We start from the raw sequence: 7,654 nt of genomic DNA, 5'->3' as shown, positions 1-7,654 counted from the left end.
TTATATTGATTCTTTTGTCTGAGCAACAATCCAAAACTCAAAGATATTCAGTTTACAATGATTGAAAAGCAAGGATTTCATCATCTTTGGTAAATTAATTAATTGATCACTCTATTGGTCTAACTGCTTCATCTCTACAAACTTCCAACAAAGGGTTTAATCAGTGGTGTAATTAATCACGTACTAATGCTTTAGAGATTCATTATAAGATACTAATAATAACAACTTTTGAGTTGCCAGGTTGTGAATAATACTGTGGCTATTATTTTTTATTTTTATTATTTTATTTTTCTTCTGTATTTCGTAATAATGCAGTTATGAATGTTGTTAATCCATTAACAGAATGGCTTTTTACTGTCTATAAATATACTGCAAGTCTGTAACTATGAACATTCATTCATTCATTGTTTTGGATTTCAATGGATTTTGGGCCAAGTAATTGGTGAAACCGGTGGCAACACTTTACCTTTCTAATGAACGAGAGGAGTACATGTGCGTTCAGTAGGAACTGTAAAAAATGGGTCCGTGCTTCCAGATGGTTCCATTTCCTTAAGGCAAATAAGGTATGATTACATTGTCTATTTATCTATGTATCTATCTATCTATCTATCTATCTATCTATCTATCTATCTATCTAATTGCTCCCACTCACCTTTTTTGTGTGTGTGCTTCTAAATGATTGATGACTCAGGGCTGGAAGATAAAGTTCCTGATGGTGCTGGAATTCAGCATTCTGGTCTACTGAACCACATTCTCCAAAAGGCTTTGTAATATATCTTTATAATCAGCAAGATAATTAGCTATCCACAGCAAACTGTCTTGCTGAGCCAAATTATTAAACCACCTGCATCATTTCTTTGTGCATGCATGTGTGTATGTGTTGTATTTTCTGGATCAACAGAAAAACCCTGTTATAAATTGCTTAGTCGTCATTCATCCACCAACTCATTTATTTACAGAAATACAACACAGTTAGGTATATACTATGTATGGAGCGGAAAAAAACTGTTGCACTATTGTTAAACACCTCCAGGGAAGGTTGGGAAAGAGGGCTGGGTTAACTCCCCACCAGCAAACAACTAAGAGAAGACTGATGGTTATCAGACAGAAAAGAGGTGGAGATAAAGGATTGAAAGAGTGAGTTCATTGTGATTATGCTGACGCTGGGACTTAACTGTCACACAGAGGAGTGGGTCTGTTTACACGGCAAACACACACATGCACACACACTTAAACTGAAGGGGATGCAAAGTAATTATGGGCCGGGTGAGGGTTGGAGAGCAGAGCCATAATGTGAGTGAGGTTAAAGACAAATGGATGTTTCTTCTCTAACAGTGATCCATTTGTTTATGCATCTGCTCCACACACACACACACGCACACACACACACATATAAACGCTGTCTTTCGATACATTCACTGCCCTCGCCATCCCATTTCCTCAGCTATGCCCTGAGTCATCACAATACAGTATGCCACACAACTACTGGTTAGTGGGCCTCAGCATCCACACAGCCCTCCAATCAAAAAAGCTCTGCATGTAGAGGAGTGTATGCAGCTGCTTACTCGCCATTTCTCTGGCTCCTGCCTTCACTCTCACTTATGTGTCTCTTCCACACTTTGCCCCCATATGCTATTTCTCTCTGTTCCCCCCCCCCCCCCCCCCCCCCCCCCCCCCCCCCCCCCCCCCCCCCCGCTCTAACTAAGCTATTCTCTTTCTCCCACCCCCCCCACCCCCTTCCCCACCCCCCAGATATCAAGTGTGTTACCTGAGCTCCATATCAATAGTTAATCACCCTGGGACACCCAATCTACAGAGCATGACAGAACTCTCCCATGGAGAGTTGTGGTGGTCATGGTGTGTGTCTGTGTCTGTACTGTGTGTGAGAAAAGAAAAGGGGAGGGGGGGATAGCTAAGATTTGCACATTTTGAGATAGGTCAAAAGCTGCTGAGAGAGCTTGGGGGGGGGGGCTGCAAATAAAGAGGGAGATGGCAGAAAAAAATTGGAGATGATGAGGAAGCAGAGGGAAGTTATTGCAGGGCTATGCAATAAAACTAACACACCAGGCAAAGATTTGATGTATGCTTTAGTTTGGGGACTGCTAATGCATCATATACTAACAAGATTAATAAATACTAATACTTTGAGCTTGTCTATTAAGAATGAAATTGAATTAAACATGGACTATAAAACACTTGAAGAGACATGGCTCCAAAGTAAAATAGATGGGCAATACTTGGAAAATAGAGGCCCTCATTATCTTTGAATTTTTTTTAAATTTTTTTTTTTATTTTGTGAACTGGAGTAAAAATGTTCTGTTCTGCCCCCTAGTGGACAAATGAATGCAATACAATGACAACAAGCCAGCTCTGGACTGTCTAAAATACACCATGCCGTATAGACAAAAGATTATTTTTTAGGATATATATATATATATTATTGGGATGGTGACCCACAGCAGCTCACAGACAGATAGTATAATCCCATGGGGGTATGATGAAATTTACACCGAATGCTTCATTCACATCTTTTCTGCAGCCCTGCTGATGTATGAACGGTGCTTAGGAGTCTAAGGACAGAGGCTGTCATATGCTGTGTAGATTGCAAAGTCCTTTGAGGGAAATTTGTGATATTGGGGTACATCAAAAAAACTGACTTGACTTGATTTGAACACTGACAGAAGATTCATTAGGCTAATAAGAGAGCTCCATTGGACAGTTGTAAAAAAAAAAAAAAAAAAAAAAAAAAAAGAAGAATTTGCAAAAAATGCTGGTATTCTGGTTATATGGTGGTCACATTGTGTCAAAATATAGCCCTCTATACACATGAATACATAAATCTCCACAGTATACAACATCCTCTATCTTTAAGTCATATGTGTCTTAAAAATAAAGTTATCTTTTACAACCTGGATCATGTATGGTGAGCTTCTATGCATCCCTCCTGGGATATAGGCCATCAACAAGGGTTCTCCAAGCATCCTGAGCCAACCTCTCAAAGTGTCCCCAAGTGTGACCCATCTTTGTGTAATCTGCATCCACGTCTCAGCACCATATGCTTCGTGGTTGGCCTCTCTTTCTTTCCCTTGAAAAGGGATGTTTGATGTTTGAGGCAGTTTTATGGGATATACGTCCTATCCATCTCCAGCACCGTTGTAGGATCTCTTCTTCTGGTGGCTGTTGCTAAGTCATGATGCTGAACCAACGCCATCAGCAAAAAAGAAGGTTTTTCTATATATTGATGTTTATGTTCTATCAGCCTGTCCTCAAACACATTCTAGTGGCCTACAGTGACTGACAGAAGCTGCCTCTGTTGCATGATAAGGAGGAATGATGTGAACTTATGTAACAGTAGAGACACATCTAAAACGATGCAGCAAGTTATAATCTAAATTACTAGATGTTTAAGATGCTCTTAGGCTGCTATTTTCTCGTTGAGATCCCTTCTTGCCAAAACACAGTTAATTAACCACAGTAAGACTGGTTTAATTAAAATGTATACAGCACATATTTTAAAGAATAAGAATACCTTATTTACTGATCATGATTTACTGAAGCATCTGACTGTAAAAAGGTGAATGGAGCAAAGTTCTGTATATGGGTAAAATCTGTTGGCTGAGAGGGTCATAATGTTCAGCCAGGGCCTCAAGGGATAAATATTACAATCTTCAAAAAGTGGAAAAATGCTTATTAAAATATATAAATAAATTACATATTGACAAATACACATAGATCATATCACTGACTATATTCAAATAGCTTTTGTGTTCTGGTGTTTGTACTTTCTTTCCCTTGAGGAGGAGTACATTAAATTGCACTGCACTGCTGAAACCAAATAATGCCACTGATAGTGTGAAGTGAAATGTGTACATACATATTTATGAGTATGAGCTGCATATGGGATGACAAGAATAGGAAGAAAAATAACATTTTTAAAAATTCAGATCATCATTCATATGTCCACTATCTCAAGCATGTCCCTGGCTTATTTACACCCAGTTGAAAATGTATTGAGTACACCCAGCTAAAACTTATGCAGTCTACTACAACACTCCTGCAATAACTTCTACCTTCATGAAGGTTATAATGTTCAGTTTTTGTTTAGTGATGTGTTGATTCAACTTTATGGTCTGCAGTTTGTGCTGCTTTATACTTAGAGGTGTGTCTATTATTTACTCTATCCTCAATGACTAACGGGTCAGACATAATACTAGAAAAACCACTCAGTATGATGCCACGTAATTCAACAACACCGCAAACTACAGCTTCCACAATAACCATACAGTTGAATCAACACCTCTCTGAAACAGGTCCAAACAAAAACTGAACATTAATAACCTTCATAAAGAGAGGATTTATTGCAGGACTGTTGCATGAGACTGCATTAGTTTTAGCTAGATGTGCCTTACAAAATGACAACTCAGTGTACATGTACATGTACACAGAGTGAGTGCTTTGTAGGAAGAAGAAAGAAATACATAAAAGGGGAGGGGATTTTTATAGAGATTATTTAAAGAGAGCTGTAGAGAGGAGAAAACATTCAGTTAGAACAGGTTCTTGTAATAACTTATGGAAGATCGAAGTTTTCTCTGGCAGAGTGTGAGGGGTGAATTTTCTGCTCTGCCTATAGTTGGAAGGTTATTTCTCCATTGGGAACCCAGGAGCCAGTGATGGCCTGGTCAGCACAGGGAAAGAACAGCCAAGCATCTGGTAGTGGGAGGGTATGAATAAGCTGACTTATGTGAAGCTGCTGGAGCAAAGCCTGGATGTTCCTGGGACCAGATTCTCTCACAGCCGTGTACATACTGGGGTAGCATGCACAGCTGACCACCCTGACATGGGAGAATTTGGGCAGGTTTAATAAGTGGAGTTTCCAGCCATCTAGATGGAGCAACTGGATGACTTATTTCAGGAGCCCAGTAATGAGGGTGGTGGCAGTTATCCAGAGTGAAAATGACTACAATCTTTAAAAAGAGCTCGACTAAATCCCCCTTAAAGATGTGTCTGATCCCTTAGATGTGGCATGTAAACAAGCAGGATCAGGTTGGAGTTGCATTTTGACAATTAGGTGTCTTCACTCATATCAAGATTCTTCACAGAGTTCATTTTAGTGACTCATACTGTATGTTTTATAGTCCAGGAATTCCCAGGGAACAGTTGTAGTCTTTTAAAATCTTATATCTTTGGTATGTATACAATGACATGTATGTTTTTCTAATATTGTTCCAAGATGTTAAAAGATGACTGAAACTACTAAAAATACACAGCACAATAAGAACACAGAAAATGCCTCTTGACTGTGGGAAATAAAAAAGTTATCGATTACTTTTAGTACAGCTTTTGAAAATAAGGGTGATATGTTCACTTTGCCGTTGTGAGAGCTTACATCATGGAAGAGTAAGCTTTTAGAAGCTAATAAGCTAACTATTGCAAGCAGCTGAGCCATCAGAAATTTGGAAAGATCTGAGACATTGCCCATTTTAAACTATCATGAGTAGAAATGTTCAGACCACGAGTTCAGCTGTTCTCAGTGCTATTCAGTCTTTGTTCGTCTTTCTGTCCCTGATGTGAGCACATGAATTAGAGTCTCAGTGGCTTGAGCCACGCTGAAACCAGACTGGCTATTCTGCTAAACATATTTGGATAGTTAAAGGCAGAACATTCATTAGATTCAGAAAGCCAAGCTTGTGTGCCATTGTTGTAGCTATTTGGAACAAGGCCCCTGTGATTATGCAAAGAGATTCTGTGAATTAATAAATGGGAAGCTGTCAAACAAGGTTTTGTGGCTTGTTTGGAAGAAAAGTAGATAATAGGGTCATAGACCTTATTCTGTTTTCTGGACACCATAAGGACTTATATATAAAAATTCATACTTTGTGATTCTTGTAGTGTTCCTTTTTGTTAATAGTGTGTTAATGTGATGTTTTGAATCAACTCAGTGGTAACATGCCCTTGTGTATGTACAGTATATTAACAAAATGTAGAAACAGCTAGAAACATAATGCACTCTGCAACCGCACCACTGCTGAAAACTTAGAGCAGAACTGAACATTGTAAGCTTCATAACGGTAGCATTATTGCAGGAAGCTAAAGCTGGAAGGTGCAGTAAGTATTACTTTAATTGAGAAACTGTCCAAAAAAGCAGACAATCCAGACTTCAGAGGCAAAGCAGGTAGGAACTTAGGAACAGGAACAAAACTGAAAATCTAAACACAGGTAGCACAGAGAGAACTGCAGAGATAACAGAGATAACTGAACAGACACATGAGGAAACTCCACAGAGGCAAAACAGACAAACTGACAGAGATAACTGGCAGACTAAAGAGACTGAATACACACAAGGAGAGCAGGTAACAAGACACAGGTGTCACACGTTAGGGCGGGGCTGACAATCACAGTGGAGGGAAAACGAGACAAAGACAGGAAGTGAAAGAAAGTGACACACAAAGTAGGTTAAGTAATTTCAAAATAAAAAGAAATCATCCAAAAGTCCAAACATAAAGAGTCAAAACTGTCCACAGAAATAGTCCTTTCAGGGCAGACCATGACTTACCTGTGTAAGACTAAACATCAGAAAAGATAGTGTCTTAATTTTGTGGACATGGACTTAATTTGGAGCCCTAATCATTATTTATTAGGTTTACCCATAAAATTTAATATGATCCAAGAAAATAGATCAGCCACAAATTCTATGTTAGGAGGATTAAAATATAGTTACATTATTATAAAGTTACATACAGTTAAATCAATGTCCCTCAAACTGTTCAATCAAAACTGAACATCACTGTTTTAATAAAGGTAGAATTTATGGCTGGGGTATTGTATTGGATAGAATTAGATATTACAGGCACACCTAATAAATATACACTCAGTGTGTATCTGCACTTTGAAGTCCTGTTGCATTTGGTACAACAGAAGTGTAATGTGCAATATTCACCACAAGGGGGAAAACAAACACTGTAACCAAAAACTCTGCAGTATCTGTCCCCATTAGCTGATTCAGTCACCACATGGTAAAAAGTGAAATTCTATAGTTCACCACTCTTTTCTGATTTGTATGTTTATTACTTGAACTATATACAAAGAGGCCCTGTATATGCCACTATAACATGTTTCATGTGACCCTGGCTCAAAGATCAAAGACCCCCTGTTAAGTCCTTGGACTGTCAGTACATTTCTGGTCATGGGGAAATGGATGTGTTGATTGCATTCGGTCATCATAGACCAATTCAGTAAGGCAACTGTATTTCTTTTTCTTTGGAAAACATCATAACATCATAATAAACATAACCATGACAGATGTATAATTTTTCTTGGGGGGGGGTCATCTGAAACATCCTTTGAATGTAACTTACAGGAGTCCACAAGCCACAAGTCAAAACATCCATCCATCAATTATCTATATAGCTTATCCTCTTCTTTCTCCCAACATCTCTCTCCCCTCTCTCTCTCTCTCTCTCTCTCTGCCTCTCTCTCTGTCTGTCTGTCTGTCTGTCTCTCTCTCTCTCTCTATCTCTCTGTCTGTCTGTCTGTCTGTCTCTCTCTCTCTCTCTCTCTCTGTCTGTCTGTCTGTTTGTCTCTCTCTCTCTCTCTCTGTCTGTCTGTCTGTCTGTCTCTCTCTCTTTAGCTCCTTTTCCTCTCTTATGCTCGCTCA

Source organism: Trachinotus anak, unplaced genomic scaffold (assembly GCF_046630095.1).
Source record: "Trachinotus anak isolate AG129_WGS33_773 ecotype Australia unplaced genomic scaffold, CSIRO_AGI_Tana_v1 ptg000019l, whole genome shotgun sequence".
NCBI lineage: Eukaryota > Metazoa > Chordata > Actinopteri > Carangiformes > Carangidae > Trachinotus > Trachinotus anak.
The sequence above is the reverse complement of the archived record's forward strand: the minus strand, read 5'-3'. Positions refer to the sequence as shown.